The sequence below is a fragment of the Pelodiscus sinensis genome, chromosome 2, assembly GCF_049634645.1.
Source record: "Pelodiscus sinensis isolate JC-2024 chromosome 2, ASM4963464v1, whole genome shotgun sequence".
In the NCBI taxonomy this organism is placed as follows: domain Eukaryota; kingdom Metazoa; phylum Chordata; order Testudines; family Trionychidae; genus Pelodiscus; species Pelodiscus sinensis.
Genome location: NC_134712.1, coordinates 182,889,745 through 182,915,016, shown reverse-complemented (window position 1 = coordinate 182,915,016; position 25,272 = coordinate 182,889,745).

Genomic DNA, 25,272 nt, shown 5'->3' with positions numbered 1-25,272 from the left:
GCCAAGGAGTGGAGAAGACAGAGTTGACTCTGAAGTAAGCTAATCTCTGGCTGAGATTTGTTGAGCACGTCTTCGCTTTCCATTCTTGCAAAAAGCTGTTTTTACCATTTTTTTGGTGTGCACAATCCCTTCCCCAGTAAAGTAGATTCTCTTGACTGGCTGAAAAGAAAACAGCAGCATACAGGTGTCAATAGAATTCAAGTGATTTATCAAGCAGCTATAATAAAGGGGGAAAGAGAGGAGAAAACCTGCCAGGACTCACTCAGCTTCAAGGAGATGGCAGCTAGTGCATAGTGCTGTGTTCTCTTTAATGTGCAGCAACTTTTTCCAAGAGTCATTCAATAGCATATTAGTGCTGGCTCCAAAAATGAGCTGCATATGGTTGGGCCCTATGAAAGGATTCAACCTTGTGTTTGCAATGGACACAGGAGTCAATCCTGGGTGAAAGGTTATTCATCAACTCATTGAACCCACCCTGAGATGGGAATGTGGGGAGCAGCTTTTTAACTGGACAAATGGCTGGGACCATGTAAGCTCAAAATAGAGAGTTCATGTAAATGACCTCTCTCTATCAGCTTTCACCAGACCCTGGCCTTTCTAGCTCTGAGTCGAAGCAGCCACTGGGGCTGCAGTAACCTACATGGAACAATCTATGGGTATGTCTACACTACAGAGTTAGTTCGAACTAACGGACATTAGTTCGAACTAACTTTAATAGGCGCTACACTAGCGCTCCGCTAGTTCGAACTTAATTCGAACTAGCGGAGTGCTTAGTTCGAACTAGGAAAACCTCATTTTACGAGGATTAAGCCTAGTTCGAACTAGCTAGTTTGAATTAAGGGGTGTGTAGCCCCTTAATTCGAACTAGTGGGAGGCTAGCCCTCCCCAGGTTTCCCTGGTGGCCACTCTGGCCAACACCAGGGAAACTCTATTGCCCCCCTCCCGGCCCCGGACCTCTTAAAGGGGCACGGACTGGCTACAGTGCCCGTGCCAGGTGCAAGCCTGCCAGCACCCAGCCAGCAGACCCTGCACCTGGCACGGCTCGAACCAGCCACCCGATGCCCCCCAGCCCTCCCCCTCTTCCAGGGACCAGGCTGGCGGCTCCCGGGAGCTTGCCCGGGACCGCAAGAGGCGGGCACCCGCCTGGGCTAGTGCGGACATCATGGACCTTGTCCATGACCTCCGCACTAGGCACAGGAAAGTGGCCAGCTAGGGCAGGAGAGCTGCCAGCCTGGCCACCCAGGAGCAGGTTTGCATGAAAATCAAGGTGGTCCACTGAGACCCCCGACCCTGAGCCCTGAGCTTACAATGGCCATACTGGGTCAGACCAAAGGTCCATCTAGCCCAGAAGCCTGTCTGCCGACAGCGGCCAACCCTAGGGACCCTGGAGGGGATGGACCGAAGACAGTGACCAAGCCATTTGTCTCATGCCATCCCTCTCCAGCCTTCCACAAACCTTGGGCAGGGACACCACTCCTACCCCCTGGCTAAGACTACTCCATGGACCCAACCTCCATGACTTGATCTCACGTCCCTTTAAACTCTGTTCTAGTTGTAGCCTTCACAGCCTCCTGCAGCAAGGAGTTCCACAGGTTGACTCTTTGCTTTGTGAAGAACAACTTCCTGTTACTAGTTTGAAGCCTGCTACCCATTCCTTTCCTTTGGTGTCCTCTAGTCCTTCTTTATGGGAACTAATGAAGAAGTTTTCTGTATGCACCCTCTCCACCCAACTCCTGCTTTAGAGACCTTTATCCTGTCCCCCCTCCGTCTCCTCTTTTCTAAGCTGAAAAGTCCCAGTCTCTTTAGCCTCTCTTCATATGGGACCTGTTCCCAACCCCTGATCATTGTAGTTGCCCTCTCCTCCCCCAGCCTCTCTCTTCCCCTCTCCCACCTCCTTTTCCCAGTCTCCCCCAGTTTTGTTCAATAAAGACAGATTCTATTTTTTAACACAATTGTCCTTTATTTTGTACATCAAGAAAAGGGGCTAGGGAAGAGTAAGTGGAAGGAGGTGAGGGAGGAATGGGGTACGAGCCCCCATGGGGAGGACTGGGCTTGCTCTGCGGGCTTCTGTGGGTGGAAGCTCTCCTGCAGCCCCCCAATTGCCCCCTCTCCCCAGATGGCAGCCTGCGGCAAGTGCAGCCGGGCTGATGGCCGAGTGCTGTGATGTGCCCAGTGTGGGCACTCCGGGCACTCCAAGCCAGGACTGGTTTGCAAGCAGGGCACCCCTGAGAACTGTCTGTCTGGGGTAGGGGTTGGGTCCCTTTAAGCGCAGCCCTTGGCTAGCCTGAGACAGCATCTCCACTCTCTAAGTCCTCCTCTGATGCCCTGCCAGCACTGCTTCCGGCCATCCTTAAGCCCGGTTCAGGGTCCACTTAATGTGGACATGCTAGTTCGAATTAGCAAAACGCTAATTCGAACTAGTTTTTAGTTCTAGACGCGTTAGTTCGAATTAGCTTAGTTCGAATTAGCGCTGTAGTGTAGACGTACCCTATGAGAGGAGAATGGAGTCTGCTGGACCTCAGTGGACACAGACAGTGCCCCAATAAAAATTGTAGGTGAGAATACTGGTGCAGCATAATATGAGCACAGGGGGCACTAAAACCCCTAACAACATGTGCCTGTAGCTATGGCATATTTCCACAGAGATTTTCATGCTCACTTCAGATAATTTAGGATCTGCTTTTCTGAAGGGCTTCAATTTCATCCCCAATTTTGCACCTGCCTCTTTGGGTTCATGTTTAAAATTGCAGGTGCATTTTGTAGCATTTATACCTCAAAATGACTGATTTATAGAGCTGTCTTGGAAGAGCTGTCTTGGAGCAGGGGCATGTGGCAAGAAAGATGGTTGATGTTGAAGAGAACACCCGAAAAGTCTTCCCATTTTCTGGCTTCTTCTCCCTGATTTTTATTAATGTTTTGAAATTAATTTTGTATTGCACCTACAGAACATTGTCAGGTGTAAATGGATCTCTCTCTCTCTCTCTCTCTCTGTACATATATATATATATATATAAGCAATCCATTGGCAGACAAAGTTCTGGCAGGTACAAAATTGGAGGAAATTCTGAAAACTGGACCCCAGTAGTCTCAAATACAATGAAATAAACTTGGAATTACTGGAGGGAAAAGAGAGCTTTGGAAAAGATGAGTTTCCTACTTCTGAAAACTGTCTAATTCATCTGTTTTACTTTTCAGCAGCCAGCTTGGGTAAATGCAATATCGATTTATTGTCTTGAGGGAGGGGTATTCTTTTTGATATTATCTATTCACCCTACTATCTTATCATTAATGTATTAAGAAGCTGAACCAGTAATAAAGGCAAATGGACTTCAAAACACAGGGAACTGACTCCATACAGCTTAGACTGATTTATGGCAATTATGTGATGGCAGCATTAGCGTCCCATTAAGACCTGCAACTGGCTGTAACTTGCACATTCCTTTGTTTCAAAGACTAGCTTAATATTAGTCATGACGGTACTGGCATGATCTCTTCATCATGATGGAAAGCAAGATGTAAAATAATATGGGGCAGATTAAAGAAAAGTTAACGGACTATACATTACAAATTGTTCCAAATTTAAGCCAGGACATTGTTTCAAATGCACTTCTGTTTGGATTTCTTCCAAGGTTACTGGGGAAGGAGTACAGACAACTATCAAAGCTCCTAAGCTTTTTGAACACCTCCATCTTGCTACTTTCTATTGTTCTAACAAGGATTGAGGGTACGTCTACACTACAGCGCTAGTTCGAACTAACTTAGTTCGAATTAGTTAATTCGAACTAAGCTAGTTCGAACTAGCGCATCTAGAACTAAAAACTAGTTCGAACTAGCGTTTTGCTAGTTCGAACTAGCGCGTCCACACTGATTGGACGCAGGGGGGCATTTAAGGGCAGCTGAAACCGGTTCTGGCAGGGCATCAGGTCAGCAGTTGCTTTGTGTGGCTGCTGTCTGAGGCTATCTGAGGCTCGTGCTTAAAGGGACCCCCCCTGGACAGCCGGTTCTCAGCTTTTCCTGCTTGCTTGCCAACCTCGCCGAGGGACAGCAAAGCGTCGGTCTCTGTGCCCGTCTGTGTCGGTGCTTCCCTTCGGGGGGGACCGCCGCAGGTGGCAACATGGAGCCACGGCTCGCCCTGCACCTTCTGGTGCACGTTCTGGACTTGCTGCTGCAAGCCTGCCAGCAATGGCTCGAGGCTGCCTGGCACCACCTGGGGAACGTCAGCCCCCTGCCTCTCCGCCTGGCCGCCCTGGGGGCCGTGGAGGAGCCGCGGCGGCGCCCCGGCACCGGCGTGCCCCGCCGCATCTGGCGTCTGGACACCAGCAGCGACTGGTGGGACCGCATCGTCCTGGAGCGCTGGGACGACCGACAGTGGACCCAGAACTTTAGGATGAGGAGGGACACCTTCCTGGAGCTCTGCGAGTGGCTCGCCCCTGCCCTGCAAAGAAGGGACACTCGCATGAGGCCCGCCATCCCCCTCCAGAAGCGGGTGGCCATCGCCCTCTGGAAGCTCTCCACGCCGGACAGCTACCGATCCGTCGGGAACCAGTTCGGCGTGGGGAGATCCACTGTCGGAGCAGTGCTCATGCAGGTACGGCGCTCGTCGGCCACCGAGCCGGGGGGGAGGGGGGCTGCGAGGAGGGGATGGGCCGCCCCAGGGACAAAGGGGGGGGCGGGAGGAGGCGAAGGCGCCCCGCACCGGAGGGGTCGGGCTGTCCCGGCCGTACTACACGCCGCCAGGGGGGTTGCTTCCGGGAGTGGGGCGCGGGGCACTGCCAGGGCACGCACGCTCCCAGCCACCCGGGCGCCCCACTGATTGACGCTTTGCTGTGTCTCTCTCCGCAGGTGGTCAAGGCCATCAACCGGGTGCTGCTCCGCAGGGTGGTCCGCCTCGCCGACCCGGATGCCGTCATCCGGGGATTCGGCGCCCTCGGCTTCCCCAACTGCGGGGGGGCCATCGACGGGACGCACATCCCCATCCGTGCCCCGGAACACCAGGCGTCCCGGTACGTGAACCGCAAGGGGTACTTCTCCGTCATCCTGCAGGCCGTGTGTGACCACCGGGGACAGTTGACGGACATAAATGTGGGCTGGTCCGGCAAAGCACACGACGCCCGGGTGTACCGGAACTCCTCCGTGTGCCAGCGGCTGCAGGACGGGACCTTCTTCCCCGACCGCCACATCAGGGTCGGGGACGTGGACATGCCCGTCTGCCTGGTGGGGGATGCCGCCTACCCACTGCAGCCCTGGCTCATGAAGCCCTACACGGGACACCTCAATCCCTCCCGCCAGGCCTTCAATAACAGGCTGAGCAGGGCCCGCATCGTGGTGGAGGGGGCCTTCGGGCGACTGAAAGCCCGCTTTCGATGCCTCCTCACCCGTCTGGACCTGGCCGAGCACAACATCCCTCCCGTGGTGGCGGCATGTTGTGTGCTCCACAATTTGTGTGAGCGGAAGGGGGAGGCTTTCTTGCCAGCCTGGATGGCTGAGGCTGACCGCATGGCTGGACACTACGGTCAGCCCCGCACCGCCGCCGTCCGGGAAGCCCAGCGGGGGGCCATCCGGATCCGGGAAGCCCTGCGGGACAGCTTCCAGGTGGAGGAGGAGGAGGACTGACCTCTCCCTGCATGCCCCACCGGGGCCTTCTTCCACCCTACCCCCCCCCTTCCCCTTTCCCCTCCCTATCTACTGTACAATAAAGACACCTGTTTTTCCAACAAAAACGTCTGTTTATTTCAGAGAACTGGGGTGGGGGAGGGAGGAATGAAGGTGGGAGAAGGGAGGGGGAAACCTGGGACGAGGGAGCTGGAAGGGGAGGGGAGGGAAGGGAGGAAGGGAAAGGAAAGCTCAGGGGTGGGAGTCTGGGTGCCTCTCCCGTCTCGCCACACTGCGGGTCCGGGGGCGTCGGTGGGGAATGGTTGTGGAGGGGGGGGCAGAGAGGACAGGGGGTGTGGAGGAAGCAGGAGCGGAAGCAGGAGCGGAAGCAGGAGGAGCAGGAGGAGCAGGGGGAGCAGGGGGAGCAAGAGGGGGAGCAGGGGGAGCAAGAGGGGGAGCAAGAGGGGGAGCAGGGGGAGCAAGAGGGGGAGCAAGAGGGGGAGCAGGGGGAGGAGGAAATGGAAAGCGGTCTAGCAGGCTCTGGAGGTGGCCTCGCAGGGCACGGCCCTGCTCCTCCAGGGCCTCCAGACTCCTCTGGCGCAGCCTGAGGTCCTCCTGGACCCAGTGGTCCTGGAGACGGAGCTGTCGGTCCAGGAACCGGAGATGCCGCCTCTGGTAGTCCTCCTGGTTCCTGGCTGTCCTGCTTGCCCGGGCGCGGGCGGCTGCTGCAGGCGGTGTGGTGCGCCCTGCAGTCCCCGGTGCTGCAGCTGTGGTGCAAGAAGACCAGCGGTCAATTACCCCAGGGGCCCAGGTGTGTGAAACCCAGCTCCCCTCTGCAAGGCCAGGGCCCCTGCAGGATCCCCAGCTGCTGCTCCGTAGTGGGCAAGGCCCAGGCGCACGGTCCCGGGGCTCCCTCTCGCCCCAGCCCCCCGTACACATAAGGGGAACACGAGGGTACTCACAGGTGGACGCCTCCCCGGCCTCTGATGATGCAGGCGAGCGGCTCTGTGGGGTGCCTCGGGGGTCCCGGGTCCTGGGAAGGCTGGCGGCAGGCTCCTGGCTCTCAGAGCCCTCTTCCTCCTCCTCGGTGTCCAGGAGCGGTCCCTCTGCCCCGGGGTCAATCACGTCCCGGGGGGCAGGGACGGCATGAGGCCCCAGGATGCGGTCCAGGGCATGGAAGTGGGGGCAGGCCTCCGGGTCAGCCCCTGGCAGGCAGGCCCGGGAGTAGGACTGCCGCAAGTCTTTAATCTTGCAGCGCACCTGCTCCCGGCTGCGCTGGTGGCCCCTGGCGGCCAGGCTGGCAGCCATGCGTCCATAGACGGCCGCGTTCCGGTGGCTAGTGCGGAGATCGTGGACATTTGAGGCTTCCCCCCAAACCTCGATGAGGTCCACGATCTCCGCACTTGACCAGGCGGGCGCCCGCCTTTTGCGCCCCCGGGCAGGCTCCCGGGAGCCGCCAGGCTGGTCGTGGGGAGCAGTGGAGGGCTGGGAGCCCTCGGATGGCTGGCTCATCCTGTGGCAGGTGCAGGCTGTGCAGGCACGGGTGCTGGCAGCCTTGCAACTGGCACAAAGTGAGTAGCCAGCCCGTGGCCCTTTAAGGGCTCCGGGGCCGGGAGGGGGGCAATAGAGTTTCCCTGGTGTTGGCCAGAGTGGCCACCAGGGAAACCTGGGAAGCCTTAGCCTCCCACTAGTTCGAACTAAAGGGCTACACAGCCCTTAGTTCGAACTAGCTAGTTCGAACTAGGCGTTAGTCCTCGTAAAATGAGGTTTACCTAGTTCGAACTAAGCGCTCCGTTAGTTCGAATTAAGTTCGAACTAACGGAGCGCTAGTGTAGCGCATAGGAAAGTTAGTTCGAACTAACGTCCGTTAGTTCGAACTAACTTTCTAGTGTAGACATACCCTGAGTGATTATTCAGCTATTGTTTCCGATATTTGTATTTGTATTGATAAATATTGATGTGATCTTTGTGCTATTAAGACAGCTGTGTGGCAGTGACAAAAAATGGAAATTCAATTCAGTAGGACTCATGAAATGTCACAGTTTGGATTAAACAACAAACTTTCCAACAAAACTGAAACCAAAGTTCAACCGGAGATAAGATCTGAAAAAGTTCACTTTGGCCTTTGTCATGAGCCTCAAATACTTCCAGTGTGTTTCTGGGATGGAAAGCAAAACTACTGAAATACCACAAAGGCTGTTCTTGCAGCATCCCTTGCCTGGTCTTAAGGAAGAAACATTGGAAATCCCACGAAGAGCCTGTATTTCGTAAGATTTCTAAACCATCAGGAGACTGTCATGCCTCTTCATACATACACATGTGTGGCTAACAGGGTAAGGCCCCGTGTGGCAGCCAGCTGGGGCTACATGCCCAGGGATGGCACAGCACATGCTCACACATGCACAGGTTGCTGCGTGATCCGTGGACAGCAAGGCCCACATGTGTAGTCCCTGGTTTCCGTCTCCCTCCTCCCCCCCCCATGCATAAGGGGACAGTGATGGCATTCAAATGTTGATGCCTCCCCGGCCTCGGATGACACCGGCGACAGGCCTGCTGGGACAGCTCAGGGGTCCTGGGTGCGCGGAATGGTCCCTCTGCTCTCCTGCAGCTCCTGGCCCTCCTCCTCCTCCATGCCCTGCTCAAGGCCCTTTGCCCCAGGGTTGACCACCACCTGGGGGGCATGGACCATCCCGCACCCCAGGATGTGGTCCAGGGAATCAAAATAGGGGCAGCTCTCTGGGGTCTGCCCCTGTTTGGGAGCTGCTCCTTGTGGCCCTGGCATACACCTGCCACAGCTCCTTGATTTTCATACGTGCCTGCTCCTGGGTTCAGATGTGGCCTTTGGTGGCCAGGATGGCAGCTATCCTGCCATAGACAGCCCCATTCCTCTGTCTAGTGTGGAGATCATGGACATTGGGGACATCCCCCCAAACCTGAATAAGGTCCATGATCTCCACCCTGGACCAGGAAGGTGCCACCTTCTCTGAGCCCTGGCAGGCTCCTGGGAGCTGTAAGACTGCTCCTGGGGAGCTGTGGAGGGCTGACTGCCAGTGGCTTGCTGGCTCATGTTTTGAAGCCACTGGGTCGGGGCAGTGACTGCTGGCTCTGGGCTGGCAGGCTTGGAGCTGTAAGGGCTCCAGGGAGCAGGGGAGGGAAAGGCGTGTTCTTGGTTGAGGCCAGAGTGGCCACCAGGGCTGGGAAGGGCTGGAGGCCCTCTATTTCGAAATAACAATTTCAAAATTGGCGTTACTCCTCGTGGAATGAGGTTTACCAATTTTGAAATAAGCCTTCCGCTATTTTGATTTAATTTCGAAATAGCAGTTGGCTTGTGTAGACGCTAGGAAAGTTATTTCGAAATAACTTTGCTGTGTAGATATACCCATAGACATGGCCAGAGATAGGATCACAGCCCTTTGCAGTAAAATACAGACACTGAGATCAGCTCAGCTCTGTGGACTTGCCTCAGGACACAAATGCACAGCCTCAATGGGACCTGAACCCCAGATATTTTGAGTCATTTCCATGGCCCCAGCTTAACAGAAGGTCAGACTAGATGATCACAGTGGTTTCTTCTGGGCTTAAATTATATTCTGTTGCTATTTCTCGTGTAAAATATTTGAGAGATGCTCAGCTATATGACAGTGATTGAGACCATGTAAGTACCTATTGAGAAAGACAAATATGAGCATCCTGGACTAAACAATTCATTTCAAGGTTTTTTTGACTGATGAGTAGAAGTCCAACCACAATTCAACACAATACGTTTATTCTGATATTTTACTAACTTAATATTGATTGCTTGTTTTGTCTGACCAGTAGAAGCAAAATGTTCTTATTGCTCAGCTGTATAGGGTACAACTAAAGCCTTGATAAACATTTTCATTGCTTAGGTGTCTTGATGAACAATCATGCTGAATAATGTAAAGTTGCTTGAGCCAGGCCTATGTAGGGTAAGTGAATTATTTCAATATATTGTTTATAGGAGAGGATGATATGGTATATGACATGAAGAGCTCAACTGTAATGTGAATGATGTTCTGTATTAGGTGTTTTTTATTTCTCGTTTTTTCCTTCTGTGGTGTTAGACCATTGTTGCCAAATAGTGATCTATTTTAGGAGCGTTTTTGCCTTCTTAACTGACCTCCAAAAATTGTGAAAAAAATTCCTTTATTTGGGAAGGACTTGTGCCTGAGAATGCTAAATAGAATTAGGGTATGTCTACACTGCGGCGCTATTTTGGGATACTTCTGGTATCCCAAAATAGTATTTTCTGAGTCTTGACAGCATGCCCATTATTTCGAAATAATGGGTGCGCTATTTTGACATCCCTGTAAACCTCATTCCACAGGAATTAAGTGAAGGGTATGCATGTGTTCATTTTAAACAAAATGTGGTTTGGAAAGTAGGTATGCATAAAGAAGCATGCTGTGGCTCACCACCCTAGCAACAGCCTAGAAAAGGCCAAGGGGAGGGGGGTGAACTCAACATGTGGAGTGGAGTACAAGCATGTGACAAACAAAGCCATATATGGAAAGGTTGAATCTGATTGGTTTAGAAGTTTGTGTTATGTAACCTGTAACTGACATGTGCTATAAAACAGCAAGGGGAGGGGCTCCTTGCTTGAGGGGCTCTGGCTGATTTTAGTACCGGGGGCTCTCCCTTTGTGCACATTGAATAAAGTCTTGTTGAATTGAATTGAATTGAATTGAATTGAAGACCCTTGATTCTGCCCAGCACCTGACTCTCTGGGAACCACAAAATCCCAACATAAGGAACATTTCAGAATAGTGCCCTGTTGGAAATTTGGTGTTGTGTAGACTGCGCCAAATTTTGAAATAAACTATTTCGAAATACACTTGTGTAGCTCAAATTGTGTGGCTTATTTTGAGCTATGGGAGCAGTGTAGATGTACCCTCAGAGGGAATTTTAATGCAACCAAACTCTTTTTTGAAAAGGATTAATGTTGATCATTCTATCCCCCTTCATCACTTACTCCAATATTTTGGTAACAGACTATACATATGCATAGATGCAAAATGTTTTTCTTGCAGCACAGCTTAGTCAGATGACACTTGAGTGAAATTGACACTTTTACGAGCTGTGGCAGATTTTCTTCTCTGGATAGTAATCAGAAAAGTGTAAAATACTTCTCCTAGCCTTGGAAGCATCCCCAAAACCTTTTTCATTCTGACCTCTACAAGTGAATGCCCATACCTACATAGAGGAAAAAACAAACTGTTGGCTACTGGAAATGACTTTTGGAAATTCAGTTTTGATCCCTATAGGCTCAGTGATGATCTCCAAATTTAAATTTCACTGTACCTAAGAGACTAGAATTACCCAATGGTTTTTCATGTAACATTTTGGTGGGAATTTTCCTTAAAGAGCCAAATTCTTCTCTCTTATATGTAGCATGGATAGATCTCTCTTGCATACTCTACCTTGGGGGTAGAATACTTGTTATGTGGATGACAGCAAACTTTAACTAAAATCTGCCAGTGGCCAAACTCTCACAATTCCCACTGAAGTTCATGCAGAGTTGTTCCGTGGGTTTATCTCAGACTGTGGATCCTACCATGCATTTTGACCTTGATTGTCTAACTCACTTTACTTTACCAACTTTAAACACATGAGGATTCGTACTAAGTTCGGTACAGCTCCTGTGCATAAAATTAAGCCTAGACACATACTTGAGTACTTTGACACCGTAAAGCTTCTGAGAGACTGGGACTTTTATGTGGAAAGTGGAAGGTCTGGGTGCATAGTTACATTCACCATTGTAAACCCCTTTAGACTCAGGATTTAGGAAGGACCTAACAAGAATCCTTTGCTCTGCCAGTGGGAACCTCTCTGCCCTCTGTATTTAAATGGGAGCATGTTTTTCTCTGTCCGTTTTGACATGTTAGTGAGTACATCTTGCTTTCAGTCTGTTTAAGAAAGCTGCTGCTGCAATGGCAAAAAATATCATTGGCAGTACAGGTGAAAGGTTGGCAATGTTTGTATGGAGTGGTAACTTTCACATTCTTTTATGACAGTAGCAGTGCCTACAAGTGCAGTACGGTATCTCCAGTACATGGCTCAGGCCTGGGGTGAGATAGGAAAATAAGGTAAATTACTTTGCTTCTAAGGATACAGCTTGCATTGGTCCTTCACCACAGGGTAATGCAACACCATTATACTCTGTGCTTGCTCATCAATTATCTATGCATACAGCAGATACATACAGATAACATTTCTGTGTCTGTGTCTGAGAACCATAAGGAATAGTGTGAACCTTTCCAGTCACCAGCAACCTACATTTTTACAAAGGCTGGATAAGAGGGTTGTGGAAATTAATGTGTGTTTGCCCAGTGCAACTGTTAGTACGAGATCCCTGATAAAGATTGTTCTGCTCTGGAGAGATAAGGCCCACTAAAAACCAGGGGCCTTTTAACTCTACAAAGAGTTCCAGATCCCTTAAAAAAGATCCCTTCTAACTTCTTCTTGTTCCAAACCTTTGATTAGTTTTAAAGCCTTAGGAGGAGGTGGCATCGACCGTAAGAGCCTTCCATATTCCCTTTCTATTCCTCTCTCTGCTATAAAAATCACTTTGTTAGAGGAAGGTCGGACACAGGTACTGCTGGGGACATTGACAACAGTAACTTGCGCTGGCTAGATGAGCACCGCTGAATGATATGAAATACTTCTTCCCAGGACACTCAATGAAGGACTGTCGACATGGGTTTGATCCTGTTGCCACTGAAGTCAATGGCAAAAATTCCATTGATTTCATGTATGCAGCACAACCCAATATATTCACTGTACTTCTAGTCTCTGCCTGTCTGGGACCATAGGTCCAGGGTTTTCGAGGCTCTGTCCTCTTTCCAGGCATTTTTTCAAACAGGAAATGTCCGGGATTTTTGCAGAGAAGAAATTGCAGCTCAGAATGAGCCTTTGATGCTCCATTTCCCCATTGGTCCCTCCCCTGCATCCCAGCCAGGCCCCACTTTCCGACCCTTGGTATGGGGTTCCACAGGGAGGATCTCATTGAAGCCACTGCAGCATCCTGTGGTTGTGCCAGTCACGCTACCATTGTGACAGGTAGTGGCATTGATCCCTTCCACAGCTTTCAGGCACCCTCAGAAGTGTCCTCCTTTGGGGAATCGAAATATGGTAACCCTAAATAAAAACAATAATAATTAATACCTAATCTTACATAACACTTTTCATCCGTACCTCAATGTGCTTTACAAAGGAGGTCAGTACAATTAGCTCCCCACTTATATAGCAGAGCATCATTTAATTTAGAATTAATGCTATTTAGGATCTACCCCTGACTGAGTTTTAGGTATAGGGGCAGAGCCAATGCCTCTGTTCCCCTCCAAGCACAACCAAACACTGGCTCTGACTGGCATGTTGAGATCTTTAATGGACTGTTAATTGCACTGATTACAGCTGGAGACCAAAAAGGAATTGTTGGAATTACAAGCTCTCTAGGAGAAGAAGAAAAAAAAATACCAGCAGAACACTTTCAGTGAATAATTCAACAGGCAGCAATGGGAAATGAGTAAGTTTTCTTTCAACTGAAGTGAAATTTTTAAAAAGAGGCAGAAGGAGTCTGCAATAGCAAAGCAGCCCTTCTGTTCCTGGGTTTCCATTTTCAGAATGTAAATGCAGCCATGCTTTGTATGGCCAGAGAAATAGAACATAGCTAGACCCCTTTGTTTGCACACAACACTCTTAACGATGAAATACTTTAAAAAAAAATCCCTACGGGATAACTACAGCTACTGAATGAAGGGTTTTTTTTCACACATGGCTTCAGATTTTCATCTGGTGTAAATCAAAGAAGCTTTGTTGACATCTGTTGAATTCAGTGGAACTGCACCAATTTATATGGGCTGAGAATCTAGGCCCTCTGTTTTTCAGCTCTATTTATATCTAGAGACTGGGCTACACAGACTGGGCTGCACCAATGGATGTAGCTGCAAAAGTAGATACATTGCTCCAGTTTAAAAAGAAAAAAAGAAGAAAGAAAGAAAAAGAAAGAATTCTGGTGTGCAGATATGACTATCCCTATCTCAAAAACCAAGGTAAGATGCACTAATACACATAATCATTGACATAAGTATGCATATCTACACTTTACACAGATGCGGCCACAGTAGTGTACTTGTGCTGGTGCAAAAAATCCAAGTGTGGACCAACCCTAGAGGTTCAATATACCTCTTCTTTGCATTCCTAATTTAGTACTACCCACCACTCTACAGATACAAATAACCATGTAATCTGTTCTCAACTGATTTTTTTGATAAAGTGGTTCAGACATATTAATCCCTCAGTAACACACGTGCAAAATAATTAAATATTTAAAGCTTTCTGCAAATATTTGCAAAAGAAAAGGAATCAAAATGCTCATTTTAAAGTCTCCCTTCCTTTGCAAGAATGCAGCACTATTAAGAACTGCCTTGGAAAGGGTCCACCAGCTGACTTCTGCTGTTAGTAGTACATCTATTAAACTTTGAAAGGAGGAAAGGCTGGATAAAGCATTGAAATTAGAGTTGGTGTAGGAAGGAGTGAATGGGGAGCAATCAGCAAGATTGGGATTCTTTATAAAAACAGATTGACTTTTGACTTCATAAGCTCCCTGTCTCCTTCTGAGACTCCCAGCTGTCTAAGGATAGGTCTACACAGCAGCGTTATTTTGGAATAACTGATGTTATTCTGAAATAACATAGTACATTGTCTACACTACAAGCCTTTATTTCAAGATAATGTTTAACTGGAGGACTTCTTACTCCGACTTATGGTAACCCTCATTTCAGGAAGTCGAAGGAAGAATGTTCTTCCTTTAATATCCTCCTGTGTAGACCGCGCCAGAAGCCGAATAAAGCTATTTAATTTAAGCTACGCAATTGACATAGCTGAAGTTGTGTAGCTTAATTTGACTTTAGCCCTGCTGCGCAGACATACTCTAAGATCATGCAATAGCTGATTGATCAGACTGAAGCAAAGCTATTAGATGGGAGTGTAAGGGGTGCACATGGCCCTTTCTCATTATAAGGCTCAGGATTCAGCCTACTGACTGCAATTAGTGTGTTCCTAGGTACCCCATTATACTCTCTAGCACCTGACAGGGACTGTTCATCCACTCAATTCCTTTTGCATTTGGCTTTCTAATTCACAGCCAAATATAGATGCCAATGTACTTACGAGAAGCCAATGATGGGATCTCGTTTTATTGCTCAGACCATATTCCAGAGTGTGTCTCCTCCATCAAGTGCTTAATATTTTGTTTTCCTACCAGCAAGTAGCTCATGAAGGATGATCATTATTCACAATTCAGTGCAGCTCCATATGCAACTCGAGTGCAACGGGCAGTTTCTGCTGCATTAAAGCCCAGCATTAGAGAAACTAAGGTGCTAACATGCAAGCTAACAGTGAGAGTGCCTGTGCCTCTCCCTAATCAGGATGAAGTGCTTTTTAGCAGGGGGCTTACTATTTCAGAAAAGTACAATGTGAAATTCTTGCTTCCGTGTGTCTGAATTTGTGCACAGAAAAGCAGCCAAGTTCCTTAACACAAATAAATGGATAGCGGCAGTACGGTGTGTTGCAGTCATTATTTCTGTTTAGGTGGGAAGGTTACACCGGTATCTGAGAAGGAGTCTAGTGGCAGTACACACACTGGGTGGTTAAAGGGAGCAATCCGGCGATGTGCATGGGATACTGTCCATTGTATCAGGATCAGAGGTGAAAGTAAGGCAGGTGTGCCACTCCAGTAAAAGCCAGCTAGGGTGCTCTGCTGCAAGAGGAGGAGGCGGGGCACATTTCCAGCCGGGCTCCCAGGGCTCTCTGCAGGCTGCTATGCTAAGCACACTGGTCCGGGACTGCCACGTCCTCACCCTCACCCTCATTCCTAACAGAGCTGCTGTTCCCCTTCCATCACTGTGAGGGCGTGAGGGGAAAGTGCGCTTGCCCTCTTGACTACGGAGGGTAGGAGTCAAAGGAGTGAATGACCCACACTGTCCTCCTGCTCCCTGGCAGTGACTGACAAGGAAGAGCAAGAAACAAACAGCTTAGTAGGAATTGGGGGGGAGGTTCAGCCTGCCCCCCACCTTCTTTAAAAGGCATCCTTGCCCCACACACTCCCTTATGCACATCAACCCCTTGCCTTGGGCCCCCGACACTCCAAGCTACCTGCCCTGATTCCTGCACCCCTCCATACACACCCCAACCCCCTTCCCTGAGCCCCTCCTCACACCTTCGACCCTGACTCCTGCACCAACCACATTCCTACTGCCTGCCCTAAGCCCCCTCTCTCCACCCCTTAGTCCCCTGTCATGAGCCCCCTTCACTCCTCCCCACACTTGAATTTCTTATGGGTACTGTTATATTGCACCCCCAACCTCTGCCCTGAGCCACCCATTGTGGGATAATACAACAGATTTTCACCCCTTCTTTCTCCATCAGCACTCCTCATGAGGCTGGTAATGAACATGCTGCTTAGCTGGTATGGTTTTGGCCCAGTTTACCATCCACTCATAGTTATTTTTAAGCAGATTCTTTTAGCATGATTGAACTTGTAAAAATGTTTGTTGCTGATAGGGCCCATCTGTCTGACATTTAATCTGATCTGGTAACCAATGGTAATGGGAAGTGCTGGAGCCCCTTCGCCGAAACTGCCGCTCGCAAAGAACAGAACTCCCTTTCAGAAAGATGTAGAGAGGTGATTCTTATACCCGCTCCAATTTCAAATGCACGGGCCCAAGCATCCCATCTGTTAGCTCCATGCCACAAACATCATCTTATCAGGAATTCCCAACTACGTCCTCCCTCTCCCCGCATCTAGCCCTCATTCTGCCATCTGAGGCACACAAATGGACCCTCAGTGACTTCAGTGCATCTTCCTGTGAATGAAAAGCTATTCACACCCATGCAAGTTTGCAGCGTGGGGGCTCTAAATCAGATTCCCTTTTCCTAGCTTAGAAGTGGGGAAACTTTTTTGGGTCGGGGGCTGCTGACCCACAGATGAGAAGCAAAAAAAACCCCAAACAAATCCTAACTGACGTGGCTCCCAATTGAGAAGAAGAAAGACACCCCACTCCCCGCATTCCCCTCACACTGAGCCTCGTGGGGTCTGGGCTAGTAGATTTTGTATGCTTCAGCCCCATGAAGAGGCAGGGGATAGTGAGGAAGGGCTGGAGTGCCAGCACAGGCTCCCCAGTGCTGATGGGGGGAGCCCTGAGTCTTGGGGTCCAGATCCAGGCAACCCGAGTGCTGCAGCTGGCTCTTAGGTTCCCCACTCCTGCTTTACATGATGTGCATTTGTTTTTTTCTTGCTCTTATTCAGAATGCTGATATCATGGGAGAAGAACATAAGGCAAAAAGCTATAAGCCCATTCCAATTCCTGCCAGGCACTCATTGAATTTTTTCCCTTCATCACAATGAAACACCAAAAGTTACCATGGGTTCCACAATACCTCTTCTTTTGCCAAGTACTAGCTCCATGTTTAGACAGAAACAGGATTATATGAGTAGGCGGGGCTATAAAACCACCTCTTGATCCTTTTTACTAGAAATGGGATTGAACCGACGCCTCAGATTTTAACTTTGGGGAAAGCTGGAGTTGAACTTTGGGTGTGAATGGGTCTGTCTCTACCTCTTAAACCCACTGGGACAGAGATACAGGGCTACATGGATAAAATAAGGGACCTTATCCAGACCTAATGTTAATTGATTTTTATTGGAGTTGCCCCCAATTATACCAGCTCTGAATTTGATTGTAAAAAGGGGACGAGGAGTAGGAGTGTGAGCAGAAAATAATAAACATGAAAGAAAAGGATCTTATAAAGGATCTGCCACATCGAAGCCTTCGTGATGCAAATAAGCTTTCAAACACAGCCCATCTGCTCTGCTTCACTACTTTCCTGACAGTTCGGGCATCGTTTCTTCGGTTAACTATTTTTCTGACTTTCTGCCAATCCTCCCTGCTCCAAAGAAACAACCTTGACCTTATAACTGAGCAGAGAACATTTACAAGGAACCATTTCCAAAAGAAGCTCCTAAAAATGCATTGAAATAAAAAAAAAACCCACATGGGTGACAAAATGTTAATAGTTGCACAGTTCTCATGAGTAGTGTGAAGAGCTTTTCTGCTTTTGGGTGTCTGTTCTTCCAGGCAATGCAGAAGACGGAAGAAAGAATTCAATAGCAGTAGTAAATAATTCATAGTTCCAGGGGTCTTCCAAGGGTTTTTATGTGCAAAATCAGTCCAGCCCTATTGGACTCACTCTCTGCCTTAAGTTGCACTAAGTGGCAGGATTTTTGTTACCTACCTTGGCTTAAAGGAAACATCAGAGCATCACACTCACTCTTCCAGCCCCAACTGTGTCTGGCAGGCAATGAGAATAGGTACTGTAGGCTGGGAACAGCTGAGCTATGCATGCCAGTTGGGAGAAGGCAGGAGGCAGCATCAGAGCTTAGCAGGAATTTTCCAAACAGGGGGGAGGCGAGACTAGCTGCTCTAGCAAAAAATGGGCTAAGTTTTCAAATTCAAGCATGTAAAACCAAAAACAAACAAACAAAACCCCCACAGCTGTTATTACTGATCTCCTGTGTGACTCAGAGAGCAGACTATACACTATAAATGGAAATGGGTTACTTACAATGTGACTGATAATATGCCTTGGGTTTTGTAAGAAAGCTGGCTTTTGAAGAAACACTATAGCTGGATGGCAAGCTGTACCATATGTTCTTTTCCACAGCTGACTTTATAATGCATTTCAGTTGTACTTTAAACTATATAGCACTGATTGCATTGTAGCTGCTATGTCCTTCTCAGATAACGTTATGTAAATATACCACATAATGATTGTGCTTCAGCAATGTCCCATTTCAATCAGCAGGCATCAAGAAGAGCACCTGCATCCATAAACTTTCTCCCCTTGCTTGCCTGCATGCAGAAGATGTGGAGCAGCAAATTCTCACTTTTCTGATTAAAAATGAGCATTAGTAAAGTAGGATGTAAAGCAAACACACACACATTTGGGCACTCTTCTGCTACTGCTGTTCTTGTAGTTTTGTTGTATTTATTAATGTAAACGGGCTGGGAGCCGGGCCGGGCATTTTGTGCTGGTGAAGGCCGGAGTATGTTCTCACTACACAAGAACAATGATAGAATCCAAGTGCCGTGCATCTGGGTGTGTTTCTCACGTATCTTCCTGAAAAATGAAGTATGTTAGAGGTGCTATACAAAGCAGTCATTACAAGGCATACCAACTGAAACATTAGCCCCTACAGAAAAGGAGATACTTTGCTATGGGTTGGCTAATATTCTCATAGACAAGCATTTGTCCCTTAGTAAAAAGCTACCTCCCAAGTGCTGACCATGGAAATACCAATGACTATAAAATCTTGACATGTCTAACAAGCCCATTGGAAGTGAGAAGATTGGAGATTTTTGTCTGGGAGGAAACCAAATTTAAATATTTTCCGAGTCAGAAAAATGACTTCTCCTTGGCATATCTTGCCATATGAGTCTGCACTCCCACGGCTTGCTACACTGTACACAGCTTGCTTTGGGAGAGATGCAGCTATGAAACAGTGATGCCTTTTCCCTCTCCCCTCATGCCGTGTCATTGAGGGCCTCCTAGAAGAGGAAGCTTTTTAATAACAAGGAAGTTGTTTAGAGGACAGACCTGTGTGGAGCCAAGAAGATTGGATGCCTTCATTCTTTAAGTGTCACCGCTTGCAGTGTCTGAGCAGGGAGAGCAGTCCTTCTGCTCTGCAAACTCCAGCAGTCTGTACAAGGGAGATGTGCCCACCAAGCATTCTCACAGAGAGCTTACTTTTGTTCTTTGTTACGCCACTTTCCCCAAATAAGCCCCAAGTATATGGCTATTCCTTGTTTATGGAACACCGTAGTGTAATTCTACCAGTGGGCAAAAATGGATCAGGTGTTTCCTGTTAATCTGAAAAAAACAAACAAACAAACAAACAAACTCCTTCCTGTCTTTATAATCTGTTTATAGGGGCTTTCCCCACTTCTACCAGGAAGAGCTCCTATCCATACTCTGTTCCCTTCCTGCAGCTTAATAGCAAATAAAAAGTAGCATATCAAACCCCAGAACTCTCATACTTCAGGTGCTCTCTTAGGACTAGGGGGAGATGTGCTTTAGCCCCTTTTTAAGACTCTGACCGTAACTGGATTCAGCTGTACCTGATGAGTTCAGTTGCAGAAAGGAAAAATTGTATTTAGCCCCTTCCCATCCACAATGCTCTGGCTATAATTTCCCCCTGCTGGAGGAAAAGGGCCAGGTCTCTTTTTATGTATTCTGTGTTTCAGGCTATATCTACACTACATAGTTTTTTTTGAAAAACGGCCATTTTCCTGAAAAAACTTCACTTACATCCACACTGCAATCATGTTCTTTCAAAAAAAAATCAAAAGAATAGAGGGTTTTTTCCAGCGTTGGTAAACCTCTTTCTATGAGGATGAAGCCTTTTTCCAAAAGAGCTCTTTTGGAAAAAGATGTGTGTGGACAGGGAAGATTGAATTCTTTTGAAAGAAGAGGAAAGAGGAAAAAGCACAGGTGCCCTGGTGGCCACTCCATCCATAGTAATCACAACTGAAATGCGAGATAACCTCTATTCAGTGTGGATGCTATCTTTCAAAAAAACAGATCGCTTTTTCAATGTGCTTTGGCAGTGTGGACGCTGTCTTTCAGAAGAAGTTTTTTCAGAAGATCTCTTCTGGAAAAGCTTCTTCCGAAAGAAGCCTGCAGTCTAGACGTAGCCTAAATGAGAGTTCGCTTTCTTTATGCTCCAAATATATAAAGATGAGCTGCAAAGGGAATTTGCTTCCATTTGAGCCCCCTGAAAGGAAGGCTAAGGACTTAGCTGAATTAAGGAATCTTCGTGACCCTGTCTATAAATGACTTAGCTGAATTGATGTAAAATGAGGCTGACCCCCACTCCCACGGCGCAGGGAAACCCCTGTGCTCAACTCACCCCTCCAGCACCAGTGGCACAGGGAAGCCGCTGCACTTCTCCTTCAGGGCCGACACCCCCTCCCCCAGGACACAACAGAGCTGTGGGAGGGGAGCAACCCGTGCACTTCCGGAACCCCTGGAAGTGATGCAGGGTTCAGACAGGACTTCCATCCACCCCGCGGGAAGACAGCACTACACTAGAGGTAGGTAGTGGGGCTTCTCAGGAGTGGGGGGAAAATGTGTGGGGGGGGTGCCCGAACACCTCGCGATCGACGGGTTAGTGAACACGGATCTAGATCAATGTTCCCTCCAGTTTTTATATCCATGGGCCGAATACATTGTTATGTGCCCCGAGGCATGTGCGCCCCCAGTAGAAACACATGCTGCTGGCTTTGGGAGCTCTGCTAATCAGCTGGGCAGCATCTGAATCTCTCCTGGGTGGCTTCTGAAAGAGCACCGCTTACAGGAAACACTGATCTAGATATTCCTGTTAATGATGATGGAAAAAAATCCTATCCATTAGCATAATATGCAGCCACCTGGAGGTTTTGACTTAGAACCCAACCTTCATTATTCAGTCCCTTGGCCAGGAGAGCCAGGAAATGCTGCAGAAAAAGTACATACCGAGATCTATTCACTGTGGCCTTACAGTGCCTTCCCATTGGATATGCAGGTGCCAAGGCGTTGTAGAGGAGTCGTAAAGTTCTCCCAAAGAACAGCATCAACACAAAGCATCTTTCTATTAGACACCTGGCACCACCACTTCTTCCCACTCTGCACATCACCCGCAGGAGCCCCTCCCTCTGCTGAAATTGCCACTCTCTGACCCGGCTAGGAACAGTGGATGGGAGGAGTCATGACCAGGGCTTTCTTATAGTGTAGCCATTCTCAGCTGCCCCACACCCTCATGGGTGCATGCTGCCTCCCTTCTGTCTGACCAAGCATTTGCACAGGGCAGATGCCCAGGTCTCAGGCATAGCTTCCTGTGTCTGGAGAGAGCATTGTGTCACCCTCTCTCCAGCAACTCCCTCCCTCAGCCAACTCAGTCATAATGGTAACATGGCTGGATTTCCAGAATGCATCTCTGGTGGCCTACCACGTTCAGGACCTCTCTTGTAGGAATGTGTTTTGTAAGGCACAGTGTTCAAGGCAGGTGCTATTAATGAATGAAAATTAGTAAATAGAATTGTGTGGGGTGAGACAAATAGGAGGGCTGTGGAGATAACCCAAGAAGACCCTTATACCCCCCTCAAAAACTAGTTCCTGGGCGAAGTCTCGGGGGGGTGGTCGTGTAAGTTTGTATCTGCAAAAACAATGAGGTGTCCTGTGGCACCTTAGAGACTAACAGATTTATTAGGGCATAAGCTTTTGGGGGTAAAACCCACTTCGTCAGATGAATTGGAATGGAAATGACTGAGGCAGGGAAGCGGATTTGACCTTCAAAAGCTTATGTTCAAAATAAATCTGTTAGTTTCCTAGTGTAGACATGGCCCTAAGAAACTATTTCCAAATTAGTGAATTTGGCTTAATAACTCCTGATTTAACTAATTCTAACTAGCATGTCCACACTACGGGGAAGCCTTGAAATTGGACTGAGGAGGGCTGCATTAATGTGGACACGCGACCTCAGGCTTAGAGCCCCAGGAAGCACTGGGGAGTCATTAATTCAAATTACTCTGGGGAGCAGTTATTTCAAAAGAGCAGCATCAGAGTGTCCACACTCCAGTTATTTTGAAATGTCTATTTTGAAATTCTCATTACTCCTGATGGAAAGCAGGCATACAGATTTCCAATTCCACAGCCTGTTACTTTGAAATAACGGGCTTGGTAGTGTGGATGCTCGGCTTATAAATTCAACTTTGTGGGGGTTATTTCAAAATAAAGTTGTAGTGTAAACCAGAGCTAAGGTGCTACAGGACTCCTCATTGTTCCTGGACTAACACCTTTAAATCCAAAATTCAGGTTGAATGACATGGGTGGTCAGTGAAAGTAGGGCATGGGGAGGCAAGCCCCAACCTCACCTTGCCCCTTCTGCAAAGGCTCCACCCCGCACCACAGGGAGGAGAGGAAGGTGGGCAGGCACACATCCCAACCTCCCTGACCCCGGAGCACAGGGAGGGAGGAGGGTGCCGGCTCCCACCTTCCTGGCTCCGGTGCACAGGGTGGCCAGGGGGCATGGTGCTCCAGCCATCCCGGCCCTGGAGCACAGGAAAGGCGAGTGCTGGAGGCAGCAACACTCCACCTCCAGTATGCCTACAGTGGGTGTTCTGGGGACAGAGTGTGGGTGGGGCCAGGCTGGCAGTTTGGGAAGGCTGTGCCTTCCCCCACCTAGAATACCAACTGCCCATCTTGAATGAATTTTAGTTCAGTGTCTCTCAACCTTTTTGATACCAAGGACTGGTTTGGTGCATCCCTACACTGTGTCAGGGAGCTCTCAGGACTGGACCAGTCTACAGACAAGTACTGGTCCATGAACCAGTTGTTGAGAAACACTTTTTTAACAGATACCCACCCCTGGAACCTACTCTTCTGTATAGTCTGGAGTTAAGACATGATGTATAATAACTCTGGCCTGGCCAACGCTCCCACAATTCTTGCTGTATTAAGATTTGATATTGAAGAAGGTTGAAATCATCTGAAGTGCTGCAGTGCTTTCTCTTGTCGATATCTTGCTGTGGTTTTTACAAAGAGAATTTTGCATCACGCTGTTGGAAAACAAATTGGCAAGGTTTCTATCTTCACTTGAAAGGCTCGCTATTATTGACCCAGGCAGAGCATTTTAATACTCCAGCTGAAGGGTGAGCCTTATCAAAGCTTTTAAATAAAACCAACAAAATACATTTGCCCTTAAAAATGTTTATTTTTTCCTGTGTCACATGGCTCCAGATTCAGATGGCCAATCCACCACTGCCTTGCAGTGCTTTGGAACTTTATATCCGTACAGAATTCTACCTGTGGTACTTATATGGCCCCCATTATAGCACCAGAACCACAGCTGGAATGGGTATTGCACAGGTGTGTCCCAGCCATGTCCTCTTTGCAGCATCCAAGTCCTTTTTTTCTTTCCACATCACCAGCAGGGGCAAGGAATGGGAGATGAGTCTTTATGCTGGCTCAGCATCATTGCAGGATTACTCTCAACCCAGGGTCATCCTCACCAAGATGATTATGATGCATTCAGGCTGCGATTCTTCTGATGGTTTATCAGTCTGAGACTGCACCATACTGGAGAATGTTTTGACTGTGTTGTCCCTGAGCGAGGTCATCCTGAAAAGTTATCATTTAATCTCTGTATTGATCACAGTTATTTTCTACCATACCTGGCATGCAAGTAACAAGCAGGAAAATGCTGTGAAAATCAGGCCTGAAACGTTGCAATACAGTATCGTATGTCTCATTTGTGAATAGCAGCTGTAACACATTGGATCACAAAATGCTTTATGGGGAGAAAAAGGCTTAAGATTGAAAGGAAGATTTAATGTGAGATTTAAAGAATGGCGCAGTGGCTTGCAGAAACCATTCCAGATATGGTAGCTGAGGCAGCACAAGGGAGACAGTGGGGGGATTGCAGGGAGGAGACTGGAGGAGCCGATAGAGAACATGTTGACTACAAAGTCAGGAAGGCAGAATGGAGCAAGCCCCCAGAAAGTTTTGAAATCAAAAGTCCACATGAACTCAGAGGTAGTCAGGATGGAAACCACTGTAAGGGTGTGTCTAGACCTTCTTTTTTTTTTTTTTTTAAATGAGCCTTTTTTTTAAAAAAACTGCACCTGCATCTAGACTGCAGCCGCGTTCTTTTGAAAGTAAATCAAAAGAACGCGGCAGTTTTTTCGATTGTGGTAAACCTCATTCTATGAGGAATAACGCCTTTTTTCGAAAGTACTCTTTCGAAAAAGGTGCTATTGAATGCAAACTGTGCTTTTTCGAAGGAGAGAGTCTAGACTCTTTCGAAAAAGAGGCTCACTTTTTCAAAAAATCTGCCTGTAGTCTAGACACTTTCTTTCGAAAGAGGCTGTTTCGAAAGATTCTTTTGAAAAATCCTCTTTTGAAAGAGGCTTGTAGTCTAGACGTAGCCTAAGTAGAAGAAGGAGGTGAGTGACATAGAGAGTAGTCACCTGGCCACAGCATTCAGGATCTCCTGAAGTTCAGAGAGCAAGAATTTAGGAAGACAAGAAGAATTATTATTACAGTAGCGTAACTAGTTACTCTCTTTGTTAAAAGCACCCCCTTGTGGTTGGAGGGAAGAAAGCAGAGTAGGGCCTCATCTTACAATGGACTGAACACTACCTGTGAGGGGTTGAGTGCCCTTGCTCAGTACTTTCAAGGAAGTGCTCGATGTCTTGAATCAGACCCTCTGTTCAATCCTGATACATCAGATGTGTATGGATTAAGCAACAGGGTGCCGTTCAGAGAGGTGTAGCAAGCATGATGTAGCGATAATTATGTGCCCTGCTCAGTATTATATTTAAATGGAGCCCTGTAAAGGTGACTATCTATCTGTGTCTATTGCACAGGCTTTGATTTGAATGTCAGGGTGGAAATACTGGCTCCAGTGAAGTCAACGTCAAATCTTGTACCGACTTCACTGGGGCTAGGATAGTGTCTGCTATATTCCTATTTGCTAGGAGTGCCTGGGAACAGTCCAAAGATATTGTAACGGATTCTCTAGTTTTAATCTGGAGCTGCTTGAGAGACTAGTCTGGAAATTGA